The sequence below is a fragment of the Jaculus jaculus genome, chromosome 14 (genome assembly GCF_020740685.1).
Source record: "Jaculus jaculus isolate mJacJac1 chromosome 14, mJacJac1.mat.Y.cur, whole genome shotgun sequence".
In the NCBI taxonomy this organism is placed as follows: domain Eukaryota; kingdom Metazoa; phylum Chordata; class Mammalia; order Rodentia; family Dipodidae; genus Jaculus; species Jaculus jaculus.
In genome coordinates, this window is record NC_059115.1 from 50477831 (window position 1) to 50503816 (window position 25986).

The 25986-nt window shown below is 45.3% G+C and overlaps 1 protein-coding gene across 1 annotated transcript in view; it reads left to right on the plus strand.

Annotated features, from left to right (window-relative positions):
• The first annotated feature begins 224 nt into the window (after nucleotides 1-224).
• Frmd4b (FERM domain containing 4B) overlaps nucleotides 225-25986 on the plus strand; it is a 363678-nt gene continuing 337916 nt past the window's right edge. Inside the window, exon 1 of the mRNA XM_045133597.1 lies at nucleotides 225-369. The gene's annotated coding sequence lies outside the window, so the exon portion shown is untranslated. The remainder of the gene's footprint in view (nucleotides 370-25986) is intronic.

Consider the following 25986-nt stretch of genomic DNA (forward strand, 5'->3'; position numbering starts at 1 on the left):
GGGGAGGAGGCAGCACCGAGGGACGGCCGGAGGCGAGGACACCGGCCAGGCGGCCCGGGCCCCGGCTGGCTGCCAGCGAGGATCCCCGCGAGGACGCGCCGGAGCGAGCGCAGCCCTGGGCCGGGGGATGCTGCGGGCGCTGCCCGGCGGGCGAGCGGCGGGGTCCGGCTGCGTGCTTCACGTGCTGAGCCGGGTCCAGAGCAGATACGAGGAGGAGGAAGAGGAGGGAGAGGAAGGCAGCTGCGGCCGGGGAAGGTGCGGCGCCCAGCAGAGTTGCGGGACTGGCGCGCAGCGGCGTCTCCGGGTCCCGCGCGGTGCCAGACAATAAAAGTAGCGGGCGACAGCCCGAGGCGGGAGGCGGACGAGCAGGTAGGTGTACAAACAGTCCCAAGGGTCGCCGAAGGCACCGGCGAGGGTGGTGGCTCTGCGTTGCCAGCACTGCACACAGCTTGGGGGGACGAACCCTACTTCCATCCCCCCAGCCCCAGGCCAGCCGGCGAAAGGTGCGGGGCTCCGGCGCTCCCGGCAGCAGGAAGCCCCGCCCAGAGGCTCCGGGGCGCGCGCAGCCTTGACCCGAGGCAGTCCCTTGGGGACTGCTCCCCATCTCCTAGCCTCGGTGGCCCCAGGGGAGGAGACGGGAAGTTTGGCGGGTTCGAGGCGCCCGCGCAGGTGGGGTTGGCGAACGCGCCGCCTGGGACCCTGTGCGGTGCGAGCCGCGCGCGCGCGCGCGCGCGGGAGGGAGGCGGGGAGGAGAGCCGGTGAAGCCGGGATTCGGCGGCTCGGGGATGCTCCCGGGAGGCTGTGAGAGGAGGAATTGGGGGAGGGGGCGGGAGTCCCCTTGTGTTAGCCGAGGACAGCCCGGGCTTGGCTTTGGCTGACCTTTGTAAATAGGCGTATCAACCTCGTAGGCGCGCCTGTGTTGGGGAGGCGTGCGTGCGTGTGAACCGCTACCCTATCTGTGCTCCTGGATTGTTTGCTTTCGGCATGTTGGAGAATGGGGTACTGTAGCCCCTCATTTGACAAGTGCTCTCCGGTTTGGACTAGAGGCCAAAGTCATCCGTGGCATTGGATGGTCCGGTACGCTGAAAGCCAGCCCCAGAGCCGGGCTCCGGTCCTGCCCGGTCTGAGCGTGCAGCCGCGGTCGGCCGCAGGAGGAGGTCTCTCTGGCTGTCTCCTTTGTGTGGTCGCTTCCCTCCAGATGTGAGAGGGTAGGGCCCGGCGCTTCTGGGTGCGGTAATAATTATCCCGAACATTCCTGCGATCTGCTAGGACTTGTAAACATACCAGAGTCAACTCCTCTGAACTTTGCGGACTGACTTGATGTGTTTCTTGGTATCCAGACGGCTGCGTCTGCAAGGTGGCCCCTTGGGGTGGGGGGGGGGGGGAGGAGAGGGGAGGGATAAAACTCCGCAATGCTGACAGCAGCAGTCTTTGAGGAAAGCAGTGTGATTCCTCAGGGGTAGCTTGTGTTTCGTAAACTATCAACCGATGGGAGGATGTGTTCAGGATTACAGGGCAATCCCTGACATGCTATTTCCTGTCCCAAAGGGAGTGGATCTGTGCAGATTCCAAATCAAATGTCCGCAGGGGAAGAAGAGCGCTTTCGCCTTACTTAACCTCCTCACGCTTTTTTAAAATTTTTTTATTTTTATTTTTTTGATGTGTCATACGCGTTTCGAAAAGAACTTGGAAAGTAAGCTTACAGTGCCAGGCATCCCGGTAGGTACTTGGCGGACATCATGGCTAGCCCATGGACTGGTAAGCCAAGCCCTAGGGGAGGTGAAAGAACTTGCCAAAAATCTTGGTAGGAATCCATGGCTTATATACAGTCTGATTTCAGACCCAGTCATTGACCTGAACGAGGGCTCTAGAAGAGACTTCAGTGCACTGTGAACGAAGCCGACCCTGCATGTTTACCATATATCTCAATAAGACAGTGTTTTAGGGTGACGCACACATCAAGTGTTTAATATATTTTGTCTCCGAGTGAAGTGAGAGCAGTAAGTAGAATGTGTATTGAAGAATGCCTGCTTCTTTTTTTGGTATGTCTGGAAATTTTGGAATAAACAGTAACACATATACACATCTTAGCAGCCGTACATATATTTCCCAGTGGGCAAAAAAGACGCAGGGTTTTTTGTTTCTTTGTGACATTGTGCCTGTATTAAGATTTGTTTGCTTAAATTCAGTAACGTAGGTGGAAAGTATTTGAACCATACAATGATGGAAAATGAAAGAATGGACCTAAAACACCATCCTATTGAGATTTGATTTTCTTTATTGCTGGCAATGTTTTCAGAAGATAATTCTTCTGGGCATGCAAGTGCTTGTCTTAAACTTCACCCCGTTTTGAAATTCATGTTTCCATCTTAGCCATAGAAAAGTTAATGGGAGTCTGCAGCAGGCAGACAATTATACTTGAGCCAGAGAGTCTAGGAAGGCGTGGGAGGAGCTAACTTCACAGCCAGTCAGAGTGTGGAAACAGGGGAAGGCTCTCAGTAATATTTACTATTCTCTGCCTCTGTTTCTAGCAAGCCTGAGAATCCCAGTTCTCCACTTGATTCCACAGATTTAATTAAGGCTCTGTGCTTTTGAGTGGACAAAAAAGGAAATTTCGGCTAACTGAAAATACAAATAGATGCCATAAAAGGCCATTGAAAATACCCAAACTATCTTATTCAGCCTGTAATAATTTTCTGCAAATTTAAAGTTATCTTTGCACATACAAAGGCTTTGGACTGATGCTACAACTAATTTCTCTCCGTTTCATTTTGTTTCAGATGATAAATTTTTTTTTTCTCTTAATTATAATTCTTTCTAAATCCTTGAGTTATTTTTTCTCCTCTTCTGGCTCACATATGTTCTGATTTACCAGAAAGAAGTGATTTGCTTGATAACAACCATCTAGGTACTACTGTAGGAGACAAACCTGTTTCCCTCAGTTAACATGCTGGATGGAAACGACCATGTCGTTTTTCATGTCTTTCTTCCTGGTTTTTGAAATCATTGCCACTGTTTTTAAAGATGAAGGTCATAAAATCCATTTAGTGGGTCACAACCAGTATAAAAGGGTGCGTGACAAGACAAGATATTGTCGTCATGATAAATTGGCAAGGGTTCTGCAGCTTCATGAAGCCCTGAGGCAGCATTGCCTGTCAGGTGTCATGTGCATTGGGGGCTGCATCATAGCGTGTCATTCCACTGAGACTTGCTTCCAAACACTTTGAACAGCACTGACACATGTATTGCGTCTGTTAGTGTGATTTTGGGAAGTGACAGCATTAGATGGACTTGGGATATTTACATATTCTTCTACCAAAAAAGACATCTAAGCACTGTATTTTTTTTCCCCCCTTGTGTATGAGTTTAAGTAACTATCAGGTTCATGGAGGGTCTTGCTTAGGGATGAACAATGACTTGAGGGTCTGATTTCTGTCTTCTCACTTTCTTCTACTGTTCTGTTTTCTTGATATAATGGGTTACTTCTGAGATGATAAGAGAACTATGTAGCAGTGACTGGTTTATGTATTAGGTTTACATCTAGTTAAAAAGAGATGAAAAGTTCTTCGGTATTGTTTGGATATGGTCTGAGTAGGTCCCTCATGTCCTTCATGTTCTGGAAGCCTGGTCCCCAGTGTGGCAATGTTGAAAAGTAGAGAAAAGACTTAGGTCCTGGGTGCACCCATTTTGGAAGGTATTAATATAGTGCTCATAGAACCTTGGTCATTTCCAGACAGAGTAAGTGGCCACTGAATCTCCCTGCCTTTCCATTTTGCCATGTGAGTGTGTCCACATGCCTCTCCACCATTGTGATTATGATGCTGTCACCAACATGAGTCCTGATTTTGTTCTTTCAGACTCCAAGACTGTGAACTCAGTAAACACGTTTTCTGTATAAAGTAACCAGTCACGGAAATCCAGCTATCACAACAGAAAGTAGACTGAGACAATTGCCTTCCCTAGTTGTAGACAAAAAGGTTCTCTAATGTGTTCGGATTGGCCTGATTGGATTGGCTGGACAAAGCCTCTGTAATAAATGACTTCTAGAGTGGGGAACCATCCGAGCCATATGGACTGTGAAACCAGAGGCCTGACCTGCCACATGAATACAGTTGCTGGGGAAGGAGGTGATGCATGCTAAACAGACCAGGAGTGAGTGTTTGCTACAGTGTACAATGGCCTAATGAAGATAACTGATTCCTGCTCTTCCCATATAATGGAAGCTGAGCTGAGCTGTATTGAGGCAGTGTGATTTCTCATGTGTGTAAGTAAAACCTCGGGTGTCTCTTTTCGCATGGTCAATATTAGGGCTTATGAGATCAAAATGTAGCCAGAGTCAAACTGACGTGTGTGGTATTACTTTCCAATGACACGGAGGAGGAAAAGGCAATGCATAAATTAAGAGCCCATAACAGACCCCAAAGCCTGTCAAAGAGGTTGAGCATGATCTTTCCTGCATTTATGGGCACATATTAGAAGGCATTTATTTAAATCAGTTTGTTTGTTTGAAGCATGCCACTTCTAAAGGCCAAGGCCAGTGAGTTCCCCTTTCTGCAGCTCCTTAGCCTTGAGCCATTTATTTGGGTCCATGTTACTTTGCCCTTCGGAATGTGCTGCTTTTAATTGTCCCCTTTCATGTCTTGCGCAATTAAACAGTGGGAAGGAGCCCTAATTGTGTATGGTTGTGAAGATAATGTTCTCTCACAGCAGAGGTTCCTTAGAAGTGGGGTGATCATGCTGGCTCGCCTGGATCAATCCTGATTAATGTCTGTGCCTTGAGTTTAGACAATGGATTATATGGTCACCCTGCCTATGAGGCCATTTGGGGGTCTATGTATTAACTTAAATTACCTGATGAAGAATTCTTTCTGCTTGGACTTAAATGATAATGTTGAAGGATGCACACTTGCATAGCAAAAGTAGAGGAAACCCAGACGATCAGGGCCACACGGTCAGGATAGTGGGATGGTGCTGGGCCAGGGTGGGTTGTGCCCTCGAGGGACATCTGTTCCATTGTTGGTTGTCACCCTTTGGGGGAAGACACTGCTGGCATCTAGTGGAAAGAGAGCAGGGTTGCTGAGGAAATTCTACAGTGCATAGGACACCCCCTACCAAAGAATTACCCATCGCCAGATGTCTGGGGCACTGGGGATGGTAAACTCAGGGTTAGTGGGCTGTGCTGGAAGGTGAGAGAGGGAATGTTTTAAGTGCTTCTGCAACGGAGTGATACTACATTGGACATTCACTCTGAGCTAGTTATACTTTTAAGCTTTTTATTGACAAGTTCCATAAATATAGCCAGAGTACCATGATCATAATCCCCTCCCACCCTTCTCCCTTTTCCCCACCCAAATCCTGCTTCTGCTGAATCACTTTTTCTTCCTACTAGCTTGTCTTCTATTTAGATGCCATCCTTTTCTGTAGGTAGCATCAGCCACTGTGAGGTCATGAATATCAAGGCCACTTGATGACAACAGCATTGTGAGCATTCCTCCCCATCCTTTGGCTCTTACATTTTTTTTTTTTTCTGCCACCTCTTCCAAAATGGTTCCTGAGCTTAGTATGATAGAAATGTCTCCCTTCACTGTCATTTCTTCTCAGCACTTCTATCAGTTTTGAGGCTCCTCAGCAGTCACTACCATCTGAAAACAGAAGCTTCTCTAACCAAAAGTGAGAGTAGCATTAATACATGGGCATAAACACAAGTGTTTAAAGGGCAGTTTGGTGGGGCATAATATATGTATTTAGTCAGGCCACAGGAGTAGTTTCCCCCATGGTACTTATGACCTCCTCAGCTATAGACTTTTTTTTTTTTTTTTGAGGTCAGGTCTTGCTGCAGTCCAGGCTGACCTGGAATTCACTATGTAGTCTCAGGGTGGCCTCGGACTCACGGTAATCCTCCTATCTCTGCCTCCCGAGTGCTGGGATTAAAAGCGTGTGCCACCACACCCTGCCTCAGCTATAGACTTTTGACTAGATTTTCACTAGCAGGCATGAATTTCCTCCCATGATGCAGGCCTCAAATCCAATCAAAGAACAATTGATTTTCCCCCAGATAGATATGCCACCATTGTACCAGTTGTATGTTTGGCCTGGCTGGTCATCCCTAAAGTTTGCAGGGTACACTGCTGGCTAAGACTGTTGGGGACTTTTCTCCTCCAAAGGCTGCATAGGTGTTTCCGGCATCCTGACAGCTAGGTAACAAGGAGGCAGCTTCTAGCTCATGAGGTAGTTCTTGTGTCATCTCTTTATATTTTGCTTATCTTTTTATGTGTACTCTGCTTCTCTTCTATGTATGTATGTGGTACATAGGCACATGTGTGCACGTATGCATGCATGTATGTGTGTCAGAAGACAACATTGAGTGTCATTTCTCAGTACTGCCCACATTTTTAGAATAGGGTATTGTAAAGTAGCTGGCGGGAGGAAAGAGTTTATAGTGGCTTGCAGTCTGAAGGGGAAGCTTCCTGATGGCAGGGGAAGGATGGTAGAGCTGACGCTATTATGTCTTGCCATAGCCATTAGAATGTGCTGAGCTACTACTGGCAAGGGGAACTAATAAACCTTGAGGTTGGCCACCAGTGACACATCATCTCCAGCAAGGCTTCACTTCCTGAACTGCTGCCAGCTGGGGACTAATTATTCAAAACACATGAGGCCATGGGGAACATTTCTTTAGACCATGACACAGGGTTTCTCAGTAGCCTGGAACTTTGTCAAATAGGTTAGACTGATTGGCTTGCAAGCTTCAAGGACCCTTCTGTTCTAGCCTTAACAACACTGGGATGACAAGCGTATGCTGATGTGCTCAGCTTCTTCTTCTTTTAATATTTTATTTGAGATACAGATCGAGAGAAAAAGAAAGAGAGGAAAGAGAGAGAATGGGCAGGCCAGGGCCTACAGCCACTGAAAATGAACTCCAGATGCGTGCACCACCATGTGCATTTGGCTTATGTGGGTCCTGGGGAATTGATCCTGGGTCCTTTGGCTTTGTAGGCAAGTGCCTTAAACACTAAGCCATCTCTCTGGCCTTTTTTTTTTTTTACTATTGGGTTTGGGGATTGATCTCAGGTCTTCATGCTTACATGTCAAGCACTTTAAAGATTGAGATATCTCCCCAGCCACACAGAGTTTCTTGCACAGCCAAGAGACCTGGCCTATATATATATGTGTGTGTGTGTGTGTGTATACATATATATATATATATATATGGATTTTTATGTAATTAAAAAAATCAACTGTGCTCACCATAACTGGAGGTACCAAATTCCTGATGTCTGGGACAAAAGCTAAATAAACAATAACTCAGTAAGCTCAATAACTAATGACAACAGCAGCATAAATCATGCTCATCAGATACTCACTGTGCTGAGACATCTGTGACATGTTTCAAGTAACACACTCTGTGGCTCTTAACCCTGAATTAGTCTGTTTTCTGTTACTATAACAAAATACCTGACATGGGGTTCTCACAGTTCACAGTTCTGGAACAAGGGCATGGTGCAGGATTGTACCTGGCTGTGATTAGGGAATTGTGGGAGGAGCACATGCAAGAAGGAGTGCTCACAGGTCAGACAGACAACCAAAGGTGGAGAGAAGTGAGCCTTGATTATTTGTAAAATACATACATACATACATACATACATACATATATATATATATATATATATATATATATATATATAAAATTCTTCAAGAACAGACATAATCCTTCTAGACATCTTGTCCCAGTAACTTAATTTCCTTTCACTGGGCTCTGTCCCTTAAAGGTTCTACCACCTTGGAAATGCTACCACCATCTTAGAGAACACACATGTACCTTTATGTGTCACACCTAAGCCATGTTTAAATCATTGAACACTTGCTTCTTGCACAGCCAAGAATCCAAGGTTATGAGCTGGCCAAAAATGACACAGTGGTTTTAGTGGTTTGATTCAGGTGTTCCCCATAAACTTAAGTGTTCTGAATGCTATGCTACGTTCCTAGCTGATGGAGATTTGGGAATTAATACCTCCTGGAGGGAATGTATTGTTGGGGCAGGCTTATGGGTGTTAAAGCCAGTTTCCCCTTGCCAGTGTTGGGCGCACTCTCCTATTGCTATTGTCCACCTTATGTTGACTAGGGTGTGATATCCACCATCTGCTCATGCCATCATTTTCCCTTGCCTTTGTGGTGCTTTCCCTTGAGTCTTTAAGCAAAAAAAAGTCTCTTTTCCCCACAAACTGTTCTTGGATAGGTGATTTCTACAAGCAATGCAAACTTGACTGCAACAGTAAAGTGGTACCAGGAGTGGGGCTGCTGTTAGACACCTGACTGGGTGGCTTTGGCCTTTTGGAGATGAGTTTCAAGAGGAATGTGGAAGGATTTGAAACCTTGGACTAAGAGATGCCTTGCAGTGCTGTAAGTACAGCTTGATGGACTATTCTGGTCAGAGTTGAAAGACCTGAAGGCAGTAAGAACTATAGACTGTGATGTTTGGCTTATGAGGGTGAGAAAGAGCTTTGCTTGGACAGGGCCAGAAGTTTGTGTGAGAATCTTGCTGTTATGCCTATGTCCTGAGAAGTTGTGCAGGGTTGCTGTGCATCAAAATGAACTGGTGTGAGCCTATGGCACAGAAAGAAAACTGGGCAAACTGTTGCCCATTCAGCTGTAACTGAGAGATTACAACTTTTGAGATTGGGCCAGCTGACCTGCACTGGGGCAACAGGAAGTATGTAGACCCCTTTGGAGGTGCCTGAGTGCTCAAGGAATGTCCTGTTCTTTAAAGTCTGCTTTATACCCCCCTAGATTTACAAATTGGCACCCTACCTGGTATTGTGAAGTATAAGAAATGCAGGAAAGAGAGGGTCGTTGAGTTTGCAACATGGTCTTGCATTTTGGAAGTGGATACAGGCATTGTGAAGTTGGTTTGCTGGATGCCTACATGGAGACCCAATGGAGCCATGAGGATGAACTGTAGATTGCAGTGGAGACCCAGTGGAGATGCCAGGACCATGAGATGGATGCTAAGGAAAGCTGCCACCCTGATGAAGTTTTCTAGGACTGTGAGTAGCCTAGCTGGAGGGGTGGAATTGGAATGCCAGAGACTTGTTGCTGGTTAGAATTGTCAGATTTGGAGATTTGTCACTGGCTAGAGTTGTTGGACTTGAAGCTACAGAGTTTGATGTTTTCCCTGGTTGTTTTAAATCTTATATTGGCTGAATATTTCTTTGCTATGTACAATGCCATCTTTTGCAGTGTGAATGTTTATTCTGTGTCATTATGGGTTTTGGGGGGGGTTTGGTATTATGGCTCAGTTAAAATGTCTTGGACAATGGTAATGTTTGAACATCACTGGGATTGATAGAAACTATGGAGACGTTTAAAGTTGGACTGAATGCATTGCATTTTACATCATGGATGGTTATCAATTAATGGGGGCCAGGGGTGGAATGTGGTGGTTTGATTCAGGTGTCCCCCATAAACTTTGTTCTGAAGGCTAGGTTCTCAGCTGATGGAGACTTGGGAATTAATGCCTCCTGGAGGCAGTGTATTATTGAGGGTGGGTTTATGGGTGTTATAGCCAGTGTCCCCTTGCCAGTGTTTGGCACACTCCCCTGTTGTTATTGTCCACCTTATGTTGGCCAGTGGGTGATGTCCACCCTCTTCTCATGCCATCTTTTTGCCCTGCCATCGTGGAGCTTCCCCTTGAGCTTATAAGCCAAAATAAACCTCTTTTTCCCTCAAGTTGCTTTTGGTTAGTTGATTTCTATCAGCAATGCGAACCTGACTACAACAGTGTTCATGGAGTTATCCAAGTTAGAACTAGACTGGTGTTGTATGGAAAGGCAGGAAGGGCCATTTTCAGAACATTGGCTTTGTGTCACATGACTTTCTGGCATCACACGACGTGCTCTCAGATCCAACTCTACCCCTTACTAACTGTGCTTGAAATGAGCAGCTTAACTTTCTTTGTGCCTCAGTTTCTTCCTCTATGACATGGAGGTAATGAGCTCTTACTTTGTCTGGTTATTGTGAGGATCAAATGAGAAAATAACACATGATCTCTCTCAGATGCGGAACCTACAGAAGTTAAGGAGCTGGGGTGTAGCTCAGTGTTCGGCTGCTTGCCTAGCATGTGCAAAGCCCTGGCTTCAGTCTCGGCATTAGCAATGGTCACAGTAGAGATTTCATCAACCATCTAATCCACATAAGGCATCAGTCTGGAATGCTGGATTAGAATAACACCCTTCTTCAAAGAACGAGTCCCGCTGCTGGTGATGCCAGCCAGTGTTTATCCAGCCTCTTTAAGTGCCAGGCACTTGCCAAGTGCTTCCCACACAGTACTTCACTCATCCCCACAAACCCCACAGTGATCTACACTTCAAAGAGGTGGAAACCCAGGCTTAGAGAGCTTCATGACTTGTTCACAATCACACAGGTAGTGAGTGACAGACATGGGGGCTTATATTCTGCTACTCCCCTGCAAGAATTTCACTCATTGTTGTCCCCAAAAGTCACAGCATAAGAACTTGGCTTTCATTCCAGAGGCTATTGGGATCACAGGGGCTTCTAATGACTCATCCTCTTTGAAACAAGAGTGACCCTTACAACAGACCCAGGCTAACCTGCAAACATGTCAAGTACATTCTCCTCCACTGTTATTTATAAAAGACATTCCTATCTGGGCATAGTAGTGCACACCTTTAATCCCAGCACTCAGGAGGCAGAGGTAGGAGGATCATGGTGAGTTCTGGGCCACCCTAAGACTATATTTATATTGTAAATTCCCGGTTAGCATGGGCTAGGGCGAAACACTACCTTGAAAAGCAAAAAAAAAAAAAATAAATAAAAAAGATATTCCTGGTCTGGAGTAGTTAAGACAGTTGCCTGCAAAGCCTAATGACCCAGATTTGATCCCCCAGAACCCATGGTGGGCATGTGTGTCTAGAGTGTATTTGCAGTATCTAGTGGCCCTGGCATGCCCATTCCCTTTCCTTCTCTCTCTCCCTCCCTCCTTCTCTCTGTCTCTCATAACTAAATAAAATATTTAAAAAATATATTCCCTCCTGTTTTACTGAAACAGCAGAGTTTTCAGCAAAGCAAACTTAAAAGGAAGCAAATATAAAATACATATTTTCCTCCCTAGCAGTCCGAAATGTTTTGCAGTAGTGAGGAAGCCCTCAGCGTTGGCAATCACCAAATACCCTGGACAGACAGTTATTGAAGTAATTATGCTTCTGCCACAGTAGGTGGCCTGTCCAAGCCCCTCCTGATTCAAAAGGTCTTTCTGGAAATACCAGCATCCATCTTCCAGCCGGTGCTTCCAACAGCCCACAGGGTCAGTGGGTGAGTGGACAATGGATGAGGCTGAGGATTGTTTTCAGCCTTCCCTGATTACACCTGACTGAGCCTATCCTATTAATTCAGTCATTGCAGGAGAGTAGAAGGGGCTATATGTGACCTGAATGCACAAAGTTGTTCAGCCAGCTCTGGCCCAGCTTCAGCCAAGTTTATTGCTGGAGCAAAATTCTGGCAGATTAAGAAGGAACTGGAGAGAAGAGAGGTGAGCCATGGGCAGGACTGGAATGGGTACTGGATGGGAAATCAGGCTGAGGAGGTGGCTCAGTGGTCATGGTCTTGCGTGACATGCACATGGCCCTGGCTTCCATTGTTAACTCTATAAGAAAAGAGAGAGAGAGAGAGAGAAAAATCCTAGGACTGTCAAGACAGTCTAGTTTTTATCCCATCATCATGGCAGGAGACTGATGCAAAGCATGTTAACTAGATCTTTTGATTTATGAAATGGGTAGTGACGCTTGAGACCCTTCAACCTCTAAATCTCATAATCACAGATATGCACACTATCCTTTTATCTATAGCGGCACACTTTTTAAAAAAGTTTTATTTATTTATTTGTTATTGGTTCCAGGATAAAATGCATTTAAAAGTTTCTTCATAGTGTGAAAGTGGGAAGTTTTCAGTGAAATGATTTGCTGTGCAGTAAAAATGGTCTTGGAAATAGCTTATCAAATAATTTTCACTACTTGGAGAAGTCTCAGAATTGAGAGTATGGCTTCTTGATTACATCAGAAAAGATAAGGGTGTTGGAGGCCATCACAGATGAACTAATTGCATCACTTGATATGAAAAGAAAAAAAGCGGAACCCTGATAACTAATGAAAGCCATGTGTGCCTACACTGGGAACACATAACCCTGTCCCAGTGGGGCTGTAAGACTTAAATTGAACACATATCATGGTCATTTGCTCCAACTGTGTTAAATTAATTCAATTCGTATTTTGAAGCCTGGTGGGGGTGGCTGTGGAAGATATGTGCTGTTTTATCCACCTCTGTGTCCTTAGTCTGGCTGCCCTTGTATTGCCTGAAAGGATTGGATGCCCAGGTTACTAGAGTCAAACTCTTGACTCAGGCAAACGAAGAGGAAGAAATTGGTTTTTGACCTGATTCAGCCGCTTTGTATGGCTTGGCTTATGCCTGGCTGTCCCTGTACCTTTTCTCCCTGAGCTTCCTCACACTTGGAACGCTTTCCGCTTTCCGAAAACTCCCACTACTCCCTGGGTAGAAGTCAGAGGAAAGCAGTGACCATAATAATGACAAAGGACATTTGAAACCTCAACAGCTTGTCAGCAGGTGTCCATATTATCCCATGGATGCTGCCACTAGACAGAAAGGGAAGCACAACTTTGTTTTCTTTCGGAGCATACAGCGCTTTTTTCACTCTGTAAATAGCTTCATTTCTGCGCCATCATCAAGAAAAAAGTAGCGTATTTCATATAATTTTTTTTTTCTTGATGATGAAAACTTTTCTCTTTGTTCACATTAACTTTTGCTTGAACTATCTTTTGTGAAAACATGATGTATGCTTGTTTGCTTGTTTATAACTTGGAGTATATTAAGGTGGCTACATTTAAAATATGTTTATTTTTATTTATTTATTTGAGAGTGACAGGTAGAGAAAGAGGCAGAGGGAGAGAGAGAGAGAGAGAGAGAGAGAGAGAGGGAGAGAGAAAGTGAGCACACGCACGCGAATGGGTACTCCAGGACCTCCAGCCACTGCAAATGAACTCCAGATGCATACGCCACCTTGTGCATCTGGCTTACATGGGTCTTGGGGAATTGAGCCTAGAACCTGGGTCCTTAGGCTTCACAGGCAAGTGTTTAATTGCTAAACCATCTCTCCAGCCCCAAAGCGGCTACATTTTCATCCTGGACTTGAACTCATCATAACAAATGTCACCTTTTGTTCCTTGCCATCATCTATTATTCGTTGACAAGCGAATTATGTGGAGTTGAGTTTCTTATATATAAATAATCACAGATTTTGCTTCTTTTGTCCTTATCGTTAGTCCTAGTAGCAGAGCATCTGAGATTCCTTAGTACATCCCAGCAGTATAGTATGGTCTTGGCTAAGTGGTCCCATACTGCAGGAAATGAGCATTATTTCTCTTCCTACTTTACCGGAAATGGAGGGTAACACTACTGGTCGTGACAGAGCTGAACCGGAAGGCGGGTCTCTAACTGCAGCTACCACTTGCCTGCCGTTAACAAAGGCTGCCACCTTTGGTTCTGTCTCTCCTCTCCGCCCCTTTGAGACTTTCTGTTTCTTCTTCTGCTTTAAAAGTGCTCTTTGGCCTGGGCACCTGGGATTTTATCTGTGCCTCTTGTGCTGGGGTTTTCAGACTCTTTCTTCATAAGTGGAGTTCTGAAGGTGCTTTTGCTAACTCCTGGGTTCCCAGCCCCCTTGCGCACTGTTGTGATTTCTGGACGTCTAACCTGTGACTTCATCAGTGTGCATATTGAGGCTTTGGGAGGGTTTTTGTTTGTTTGTTTTGTTTTCTACGCTATGATAAAGCAGCATATTGAAGAAGGTTGCCATCAGAGGCACGCTTGGCAAGTCTATAATGCACATGCTGGCAAAGATCTTCTGCAAAGGGCCAGATCATAAATATACTAGGCTTCTCAGGCCATGTGGCCTGGGTTATTGTTACTCCTAAACCCTGCTTTTATATAGCAAAACATATAATCCATAAAAGAAGGAAAATGGATTTATTCTGATAAACTGTTATAGAAATCATGCAGTGGGCAGAGGTTGACCCATGGGGCTATATTTTGCCAACCTTTTTCAAATACAGAAACAACTAATCAGGTATTTTACAAGTCTAAACACAGGCTGCAAAGATGGCTCAGTTGGTATAGTGTTCACTAGCAAGCCCAAAGACCTGAGCTCAGATGCCACATAAAAGGCAGGTGTGGTTACGCTTGCCTATAATCTCAGTACTGAGGAGGCAGATCCTAGGGGCTTGCTAGTTACCTAGATGAGCCAAACTGGTGAACACTAGCTAGGTTCTGGGAGAAACATTGTCTTAAAGAATAAGATGGAGAGGTGACTGAGGAACATACCCAACATTGATCTCTGGCCTCCACATACTTGCACACATGTACATGTGAGTCCATACACACATATGAACACTCATACACACACATACACACACCCAAATATGAGCATGCATACACAAGCACATGCAAAAAAATCCCCCCAAGGTCTGAATAAGTACACTGTTGATGGGTCAATGTAAAGTAGCAGACTTGGTCAGGGGATGAACATCTGGTCATTTCTCCCAGCCCCACCTCTGGCTACACTGAGGCAAGTTCTTTAACCGCTTCATGACTCAGGTTCCCATCTTTAATACTTGGGAGATAGTAGACCGAGTCTCCTTGAGCTGCTCTAGGAGCCAACAGACTTATACTCCATGGTGAGGATGTGATCTGAGAAAGGCATCATTCCATGGATTTGTCACACAAACATCTCAGCATGTCGCTCCAGTGCTATGTGACTTCCTAATGTAAGGTGTAGTCCACATGAGACGAACAGACTGACACCAGAGTAACAAGCATACTAGCTCATGGCAAACTTTTAAAATCAGTGTAAGATCATTAACCAGCAGGCTGGGGTTCTGTTACACTACTGGGGTGACAATCCCCAGGAGGTGAGGAGTACACTACCTAGTGTTGGCAAACCTGGGCACTGAGTGCCAAAGGCTGATGGGCTTGGCTGGAAGACTCAGAAGCTCAGAGCTCCAAGTCCTCAGAACCAGAGACTCAGGCCCGGGTGGTGGAGACAGACCCTGCCGGCCGTGGTGTGGCCTGAGGCTCACTGCTTGGCACTCAGCCGATAGTGGAATCCTTGGCTCTTAGCAGCAGCGAGCCCCGGCTAGAGGAACGGCTCACAGGCCTTGGGTGTCAGCATGCATGGCTCCTAGCAGTGGCTGGCGACAGAGCTCACGAGCCTCAGGCGTCAGGACCAGGCAGCTCACTGACCTCTGCCTGTGACCAGAGCCTGCGGAGCCTTGTCTGCCACTCCTCACATCCTTCCGAGTCCTTCACCGCTCTCTGTCATCTCTGCTGCCTCTGCTTGTCATGTTTGTCTAGTTTTCAGTTGCCTACCTAGCTCTCCTTCTCCTGTTTCCGTTCAAATATTCCTCTTCCTACATTTGTATGACTCCTCCTCCTGCCTTCTAAACACTCTTACTCCTGCCTCTAGCCACTCATCCTCTTTCTAAACATTCCTCCTCCAGCCTTTTTACCACTCTTCCTACCTTCTAACCACTCCTTCTCCTTCTAAACACTCTTGCTTTCTAACCATTCCTCCTCCTTTTTATAAGCCCTCCTCCTCCTGCCTTCTAACTGCTCCTCCTGCAGTTGTACTGTCTCTTCTTCGTGTTTACCAGCTCAGTCTTCTTTACTTACAATAAACATCAGAAGTAGGCAGAGAAAAACCCGCGTGGAAAAGCATTTTATTATTCTGCTCATGCAGCATCAGAGGGCAGCATAGGGAGTTGCGTTCCAGCTGCCTAGATACGTAAGTGAACTGAATAATCAGGTTATATGGCCAGTACGTGGAGGTGGCTGTGGCAAGAGTGTTGGCACCAATTATGGCAGAGCCCTTTACTTATGCCAATGAAGGATTGTATTTGCACCAATTGTGGGTCTTCTGAGCTACCAGGGAAACTTCTCCTCTTCTGGTCTGGATGAAGATGGCTGCATGGAGTTCACTGAAGCTTTTCATGGCAAAAAGACTGGTGTAAGTTGTTTGAACTATTCATGGCTAGGATAGTGCCTTCTGGAGCCAGGGATGGGTTTTGGCAGCTAGCAGCTGTGGTTAGAGTGCATCTTCCTCACGGCATGCATGGTGGGTTCAAGGCAGCCAGGCTGCCTGGCATATTGTAAGTCAGTATGTCTATCAGCTGTGAGTCAGGGAGCTGTATTAGTTACTTTTCTCTGTCCTGTGACAAAATACCTGAACAAAGCAACATAAGGAAGAAAGGATTTATATTGACTCACAGGTTGAGAGTCTGGTCCGTCATGGTTTTTTGGAATTCATAGTGGCAGGTGCATGTGTCAGCAGATAGAGAGAGATTTTCACAGACAGCTTCATGTTGCTGGAATGAACTTCCAAACCAGGTGCAGTTTGTGGGAGGAACAGGATTTATTGCAGCTTACAGATACAGGGGAAGTTCCATGATGGCAGAAAAAGCCAGCCCCCTTTCACAGGTCCACGCAGAGAGAAATACCACCACTTGCACCATAAGCCAGAATGCTCTAGAAACCCCAGACAGAACTCCCCCACTCTGCATTCCTTAGGCTACCCATCAGATCCGCTCCCAAACATACCTTAGAGCTGTACCCTAGCTAGGATCTGCCCACAGTGACACCTCCTCCAGCAAGGCGGCGGCTGGAGATGTAGCGACAAGCTTTAATAAACTCTAGAATCTACTGAGGGACATCCATCCCAAGTACCACAGTGATGACTGGGCAGGAGCATGCGTCAGCAGGAGTGCTAAATGTTGGCTCCCAGCCAGCTTTCCCTTTTTATTCAGCCTGTGACTCCAGCCTTCGGAATGGAATTGCCTACAGTTAAGATTGGTGCTCCTACCTCAACTCAGTCTAGAAAGTGCCTCACATACCTACCTGCCTAGAGGTTTGTTTTCTAGGTGATTTTAGATATGGTCAAGTTCACAATCAATATTATCCACCACAGGAACCAAATTGCCCTGCTCCCCCCACTTAAAAGGAAACAACAACCCCACATTGAATGGAATGGCGCTTACAGTAAAGGCCTGTCATTAACATCAACAATGCTGTAACTGTACTTAACAGTGATTAACCCTTGCTCCAGTGCCCCGGAGAGTATAGAGTCCCTTTTATGTGCCTCATTACACTGCAGTCTAAAATAACAATAAAAGGTGATGCACACCTGTAATCTTAGCACTTGGGAGGTAAAGGCTGGAGCATCGTGAGTTGAAGGTCATTTGCAGGTGCACAGTGAGTTGGAGGCTAGCCTAAGTCAAATGAAACCTTGTCTCAAGATGACAAAACCCAAACAAACCAATAGAGTATGCTTAGTATATAAACCAGCAACGCAGTTTGTGTCATTGTCAGCATTGTATAACGTATGTATGTAGGTATGTGGGTAAACTTGCCCCACAGTAAGTACGTTTGTTTTCCCCAGCACCACCACAAACCCAGGAATAATGTCTTGCATCTGGTTACATCCCTCATGGCATTATGTCATAACTTTGGTGTCACTTTACGTGAGAGTGTTACCTCACAGCTTTATGTCAGGGCATTACCTCACGGCAGTGCAGCACCATTTAAATCAAGGAGATATATTCTCTTATATCAAAGATGACACTAGCCAGAGGAATTGTTTTAGTTCCTTTAAAACCTATGGTTTCAGCCAGGCAGGTGTGGTGTCGCATGCCTTTAATCCCAGCACTTGGGAGGCAGAGGTAGGAGGATCACCATGAATGAGTTCGAGGCCACCCTGAGACTACATAGTGAATTTCAGGTCAGCCTGGACTAGAGTGAGACCCTACCTCAGAAAACAAACAAATAAACATCCCCACAACATCAACAACAAAACACCTATGGTCTCACCCTTGGATATGTAGCCCATTGTGGATAGAAATGTCATTTTGCAGTGCCTGAATACACAGATAGCAAGGCTCTTTTTACAGTACTTCACTCAATTATACTTTGAACATTTTGTAGTTTTTCTGAAGACAAATTGAAGGTTTGGGGCAACCCTTTAAAGACATGGTGTTATTTTTCTAATGGTTCTCTAGAGCACTTTGTGCCGGGTCTCACGGTATGCCTTACTCTTTCACTGTATCGCTTTCACAGATCTGCGCTCCTTTGTGATAATCTCAGAGTGTCCTTAGCAGATGGCCAGCTGGATCACAGCCGCTGTCTAGGTTCTTGTTGCTCTACCCCCTCTGCTGTCTGCCACCTCTCTTCCTCTCCCTGGACCTCCCTAGCTGCTGAGATGTAGAAACCTTTCTTTAGCTTGGGCCAGCATTATTGCCAACAATGACTTCTCATGTGCTCTCTTACTTAAATCAAAGACTAGAAATGGTTGAGCATCGTGGAAATAAAATCTTGTCAAAAGCTTAGAAGGAAGCCAGTGTGGTGGTTCACACTTGTAACCCCAGCACTTGTGAGGATTGCCATGAGATTGAGGCTGGCCTGGACATATAGTGAGATCCTGTTCCAGATAGAAAACAAGCATGCGTGAAAGAGAAAGTGTGAAACCTGTGTCTTGTGCACCAACTAACTAGCCAGGTTGGAAAAGAAAAAGAAAAAGTCTTAGGGGATGTGGCAGTTTGATTCAGGTGTCCCCCATAAATTTAGGTGTTCTGGATTCTAGGTTCCCCAGCTGATGGCAATTGGAAATTGAGGCCTCCTGGAGGTGGTGTATTTTTTGAGGTGGGCTTATGAGTGTTGTAGCCAGTGTCCTCTTGGCAGTGTTTAGCATACTTTCCTGTTCCTGTTGCCCACCTTACGTGGGCCAGGGGGTGATGTCCACCCTCTACTCATGCCATCTTTTCCCCTGCCATCGTGAATCTTCCCCTTGAGCTTATAAGCCAAAATAAACTTCTTTTTCCCACTAGTTGCTCTTGGTTGGGTGATTTCTACCAGAAATGTGAACCTGACTGCAACAGGGGGAAAGCGTTTTTCCAGTAAACTCAAGAGGGATTCGAAAGCCTCACTGCTGATATGGAGGGAGCTCAAGTGACCTAGGTAGGAGATCAAACCAGCCAGAGTTCTCTTCAGGCAAGTCCTGAGCCAAGACAACACCCTGTCTTTAATTCCACAAGGGCTGAGAGACACCAGGCAGCCGTAGAAAAGGTCGAGGTTAGCGGAGGTAAGTTGATAAGTTTTAAGGAAATAGGCCATCTTCATGACATGAAAGTTAAGGTAAAAGCAAGTTCTTGTATAAAGTGCCAGCAAGTTCTTACTGAAATATGGGTGAAAGTGGTCACACAGAACAGCCCTGCCTGATGTTAGAAGAAGATGCCAGTGTTTCTGTGAGAAGCGAGAACATGTCACTGTGTACGTATAGATCAGAAGATTTTTGCACAAATCACTATCTTTAATTATAACTACATTTTTTTTTTTAGTTCTATGGATTGAACATAGGGCATTACATGTTAAATATATGCTCTACCACTGAGATTCACCTGCCCTATTTAAGGGACATGGCTCTGAGTTTATAGAAGACTATCTCCTGGAATTTTCCTATCCAGAAGTTGACAAACTGTTTCTAAGAGCAAAGGCTGAGAAATTAGAAAACAAATTCCTGGTGTACTACAAAGTGGGCTAGCTGCCTCTAGCAGCAGCCTAAGGTGAAAAAGAAGCTAAAGTTTGACATTTAGTTCACGCCATTAGCAAACCTGCTCCATTGACTGTCATCATGGCTTCGATGTGACTGCAGCTGATGCTTCTTTTGCATATGGGTGGGAACTCACTGGCATTAAAAAAAATTATTTATTTATTTGATAGGGAGAGGGGGAAAAAGAGGCAGATAGAGAGAGAGAATGGACACACCAGGGCCTGTAGTCAGTGCAAGTGAACTACAGACACATGTGCCCTCTTGTGCATCTGGCCTGCGTGGGTCCTGGGGAATCAAACTGGGATCCTTAGGGTTTTCAGGCAAGTAACATCCAAGCCATTTCCTCAGCCCCATTCACTGGCATTGTTATTGAATAGCCAAGAGCCAGTAATACATGAATAAGTACTACATTGTATGAGCAAAGGATAAGGAACTTTTAACTTTGGACAATCTTTAAACATTTGTTAAAGGAAGGGATGTAGAAGTATAACCTGATGGACTCTATTGATCCAGAACACATATGCACTCTGATAACACATGTAATCATACTAAGCCCATCCATGGTCTTTAACAGATCTCTGGATGCTTAGTTACTGACTCTGTTCACTTTAATGCTATGGTCAGTATGCTTTCTCTGAGCTTAGAGTCTAGTCAGGACACTGAGGACATTGGACAAACAGCATAACTTAAGATCAGTCAGTCTCTCTAAACACTGCTTGTCAATATTGGTCATCTGTGCTATTCAGGCCAATGGTACACCAAGAGAGAGGAAATTTAGTCACATTTCTCTAAGCAGGTGGATTATGCAGTTGTAAGATTAACTTTAGGGCAAGTTACAAGAAGGAATCTAGCATCTTATAGCAATAATCTCAGAAAGGTTATTTGCAAGGCCTGTAAGAAATATTCCCACAGTTCTTTCCTGTATTTTATTCTTTTAAAATTTTATTTATATTTATTTATTTGAAAGAGAGAGGGTGGGGGGGGAGAATTCTCCTACAAAATAAACTCCAGACACATGTACCACCTTGTGTATCTGGCTTACATGGGTCCTGGGGAATTGAACCTGGGTCCTTTGATTTTGCAGTCAAGCATCTTAACCATTAAGCCATCTTGCCAGCCCCACATATTGTTTTTTATATTTTTATTGACAACTTCCATACTCCCAACACACCATAGTATTTCCCTCCTTTCCCCTCTCTTTCCCTCCCCTGCCCCTCAGCCCCATATTTTATTGTTATAGTTCATTGTCACAGTTTCTCCCCACATTCACCTCCAGCCTCACTTAATGAAATGTTGCCTCTGTAGATGTGTGAGTCTGAGGATTTTTAAAATAGTAAATCCTAAACTGGGGCTCATTTAGTATAACATACTGTGAGAAGCAACCTGAATTCCTGTATTGTGACTGATGAATTGCTTTATACCTTATTTTGTTTTGTTTTGTTAAGACATGGTGTCAATCTATCACCCAGATTGGCCTGGACCTCACTGTAAAACTAGTTTTTTGTTATTGTTGTTGTTTTGTTTTTTTCTAGTGTGGCTAACTTTCCTGGGTGTCTTCAGGGCTAAGATGTTCCTGAGACAAGAGTCTCCTAGCACTAAAACCAGGAAGTGTTGGTCATCCTATTCTAGGGGCAGGTCAGGTCACTCACAACTCACATGACCTTTCAAAGCCTATCCTATGAAAGATAAGGCTGTCGTAATCTAAGGGCATTTATACACACATTCTTTCTTTCTTTCTTTTTCTGATTTTTCAAGGTAGGGTTTTGTTCTAGCCCAGACTCATCTGGAATTCACTATGTAGTCTCAGGGTGGCCTCAAACTCATAGCGATCCTCCTACCTCTCCTGAGTGCTGGGATTAATGGCATATAAAGCACCACCGTACCCAGCTCCTTTCTAGACTTCTAATATCAGTGATATGACTTCAGATTTTCTTTTTGTCTGTGTCCATGCATTTCACTGCATGGTGCTGGCTGCTTTGACTTAGCGTGGTAGTGCCCCTTAAGGGAGAGAATTCGAAGACATTGGGGATCTCTTCCCTTTCACCATTCTCATACTCTCCATGGAGCAGCAGATACTTGGCAGGTTTGCATCTCACTCCAGAAGGTTCCTAGTGTTCCATCAAAGGTGACCAGGAAGGGGGTCCATTACCCGATGGCTAAATCATGTAATGCACATTTGTTCTCCCCTGGTTTACCTGCCATCCTTCTGATGAAGGTTGGACTATTTTTACTGACATGGTATATTACTCAGAGAGGAGCTTGTGAAAATCTTTGCCTCCAGGTTAGAGTGTGTGTCAACAATGGATGAGGGAGTGCTGTGCTTTGGGACTGAAGCATAAATAAACTGGGTATGAATGGCACCAGAATATAGAACTCTTTGAAAACTGGAAATCCGATGTTTTAGATATAAAACACAGTGTAAAAGGAGGCATGGAAGGAGGAGGTTTAACAGGACTTCGTGCATTAAACCAGACACTGGGGACCCTGAGACCTATGTAAGGCTGATAGGAAAGTTACTGAGGAGAATTAGATTACCAGATAGAAATCTGTTTGAATCCAAGATCTCTCACTTAAACATCTCTGTAACCTTGTGTAGGTTTGGAAGCCTTCTTGAGCCCTGGTTTCCTCATTTATGAAATGAAGACAAGAAGGGGAGGAGCTAACAATTTTATGAGTGTGTTCCTGCATGTGCAGGTGCAGAGGTGAATGCATGTGGGTATGTGTGGGGACCAGCAGACACTTTTGGGTGTTGTTCCTGAGATTGCTGTCCCACTTTTTCCTTTCCTTGTGGCCGTGTGTGTTATATACATGTATGTGCATATGCATACCCGGGCACGTGGAGGCCAGAAGAGAACGTCGGTCGCTTATCCGTATATTTGGTGAGATGGAATCTCTCTCCCTGAGAGTGGAAATGCAGTTTTTCACAAGCCCTAGTGATTTTTGTGGTCTTTGCTCCCTATAGGAAGGATACAGGCCTGCCAGACCATGCCCGGAGTGGTGGTTTGTTTCAGGTGTCCTCTATAAACTTAGGCGTTCTGAGTGCTAGGTTCCCAGCTGATGGAGATTTGTGAATTAATGGAGGCAGGGTATTGTTGGGGGCAGGCTTATGGGTATTATAGCTGTTTTCCCCTTGCCAGTGTTTGGCACACTCTCTTGTTGCTATTGTCAACTTGATGTTGGCCAGGGCGTGATGTCCACCCTGTGTTCATGCCATCAGTTTCCTTGCCATCATGGAGCTTCCCCCTTGTGCCTGTAAGCCAAACTAAACCTCTTTTGTTCCACAAGCTGCGCTTGGTTAGGTGATTTCTATCTGCAATGTGAACTTGACTGTAACAGTAAGGTTGGTACCAAGAGTGGGGTCATTTGCTGCTAGGCCCCTACACCTGAAAGCGGTAAGGACTATGGACTGTGAGGTTTGGCTTGTAAGGGTGAGAAAGAGCTTTTCCTGGACTGGGCTAGAAGCAGTTTGTGTGAGAGGCTTGCTATTATGTCTGTGTCCTGAGAACTTAGGCAGGGTGTCATTGCATAGAAACAGACTGGTGTGAACAGACAGATATGGAACAGAATGAAATCTTTGGGCTGAAACTTATGCCCTTTCAGCTGCAATTATATGAGATTACAGTCTTTGAGATTGGGCCAGCTCACTTGCATTGGGGCAACAGGAAGAATGTAGACTCCTTTGAAGGGGCCTGAATGCTCCAGGAGTGGCCTCTTCTTCAAAGTCTGCTTTATTTCCCCCTGGATTAACAAATTGGCACCCTACCTGGTATTATAGAGTACAAGAAATTCAGGAAAGAGAGGATTATTGACTTTGTCACATAGTCTTGTGTTTTGGAAATGGCCATGGGCAGTGTGAATCAGGTTTGCTGGATACCTGCATGGAGACCCGATGGAGTCATGAGGATGAACTGTTGGTTGCAATGGAGACCCAGTGGAGATGCCAGGACCATGAGATGACTGGCCCTGGATGAAGATTTCCAGGACTGTGAGTAGCGTAGCTGGAGGAGTGGGATTGGAACTCCAGAGACTTATTGCTGGTAAGAATTATCAGACTTAGAAATTTGTCACTGGCTAGAGTTGTCGGACTTGGAGCTACAGAGTTTGATGTTTTCCCTGTCTTAACTCTTGTATTGTTTGAATATTTGTTTGCTATGCTCAGTGGCATCTTTTTCAGTATGAGTATTTATTCTGTGCCATTATGGGTTTTGAAGGGGGGGTTATTTCTTGGCATTATGGCTCAGTTAAAAGATCTTGGATGAGCCAGGCATGGTGGCACACACCTTTAATCGGAAGGCAGAGGTAGGTGGATTGCCATGTGTTCGAGGCCACTCTGAGACTCCATAGTGAATTCCAGGTCAGTCTGGGCTAGAGTGAGACCCTACCTCAAAAAACAAAAACAAAAACAAAAAACAAAACAAAAAAAAGATCTTGGACTATGGGTGTTTGAACACCATTGGGATTGTTAAAAACTATGGGGACATTTAAAGTTGGACTGAATGCATTGCATTTACATCATAGAGGGTTATCAGTTTATGGGGACCAGGGGTGGAATGTGGTCTGCTTCAGCTGTCCCCCATAAACTTAGGTGTTCTCATGCTAGGTTTCCAGCTGACAGAGATTTTGGAATTAATGCCTTTTGGAGGCTGTGTGTCATTGGGGCCAGGCTTACAGGTGTTATAGCCAGCTTCCCCTTGCCAGTGTTTGGTTCACTTTCCTGTTGCCATTGTCCACCTGATGTTGGTGAGGAGGTGATGTTCACCCTCTGCTAATGCCATCATTTTCCCTCTTATCATGGGTCTTTCCCCTTGAGCCTGTTATAAATCTCTTTGGTCCCACAAGCTACTCTTGGTTGGGTGATTTCTACCAGCAATGCAAACCTGACGGTAACACTCAGCTATTTATGTGGGTCCCTGGGGAATTGAATTCAGGCCCTAATGTTTATGGGAAGCAGTCTTAACCTGCTGAGCCCTCTAGCCCTGCCCTGCCTTGTCTTGTCTTTGTTTTTTTCATTTTTTAAATTTGGAGACAGGGTCTCTCATTGGCCTGGAGCTCGCCAATAAAGGCTAGACTGGCTGCCCAGTGAGCCCCAGGGATCCTCCTGTCTCCACCTCTTTAGAGCTGGGATTGCAGATGAACACTACCACATTTCTGTGTGGGCGCTGGGACTCTAACTCAGATTCTTATGCTGATAAGGCAAGAAGTTTGCCAGTTGCGCTATACTCAGAGTATGACTGCATATGCACAGGAACGTCCTTAGCAGGGAAATGCAGGTGCCAGTGGCTGGGTGCAGATAATGTACGTGAAATGGAGAGGACCAGGAATGTGGGAGCTGTTCTCACAGCTCCTCCTGTGGTGGTTCTCTGGGTGAGAGACTCTGACCCAATGGCAGGCTTTAGGCCACCATTCACAGGAGCTCTACCACGATTGTGCAGACATCTGGGGAGACTTGAGGTCTTACCTTGGACCTTTGTAAATACTTGTTGGACTTAGAATTTTTCCCAGGACCCAGATCGGTCTGACTTAGCTCATGCTGCCTCTGGTGATCATGAACTTCTGGTGAACTTCAGGCTCGATCGACCTGCTTTGTGTTGTTCCCTGTGGTGCATTTCAGAAGTGGCTCTGTCCTCACTTTCTGAGGGACTATCATGACACCTGCCACCATGGGATCTGGATCCAGGGAGAGAGACCAGAGAGGATGTTTTGGCACAAAGACCCAAAGGCTTTTCTCCACTGTGTCCCTGTCCCCAAAACTCTAAACTTATCCATCTTGTGAGTGCCAAGGAAGGGAAGTATGAGAATAATGGTCTGAGCCTGCTCTGAGGCCCAGAGCAGTAAGAATGGACATAACATGATGGCATGATTAGCAAGAACGTTTTTCTTCTTAAAATATTTTATTTTTATTTATTTATGAGAGAGAGAGAGAGAAAGAGAGAGAGAGAGGCAGGCAGATAGAGAGTCAGAGAGAAAGAATGACCACACCAGGACCTTTAGACACTGCAAATGAACTCCAGATGCATAAGTTACATTACGTATCTGGGTGTCATGGATCCTGGGGAATCAAACCAGAGTCATTTGGCTTTGCAGGAAAGTGCCTTAACCATTAAGCCATCTTCCATCTCTCCAGCCCAGCAAGAATGTTGTTGCTTTTTTTTTTTTTTAAGGGTAATGTCTCCTCTAGGCCAGGCTGGCCTCAACTCAGTAGGTAGTTGAAGGTGTCTTTGAAATCCTGATTCTACTGCAATTTTATTCCAACCACTGCTGAGATTAATAGGCTTGCATAGCTAAGCTTTTGTTTTTCATAATGGGTTGAC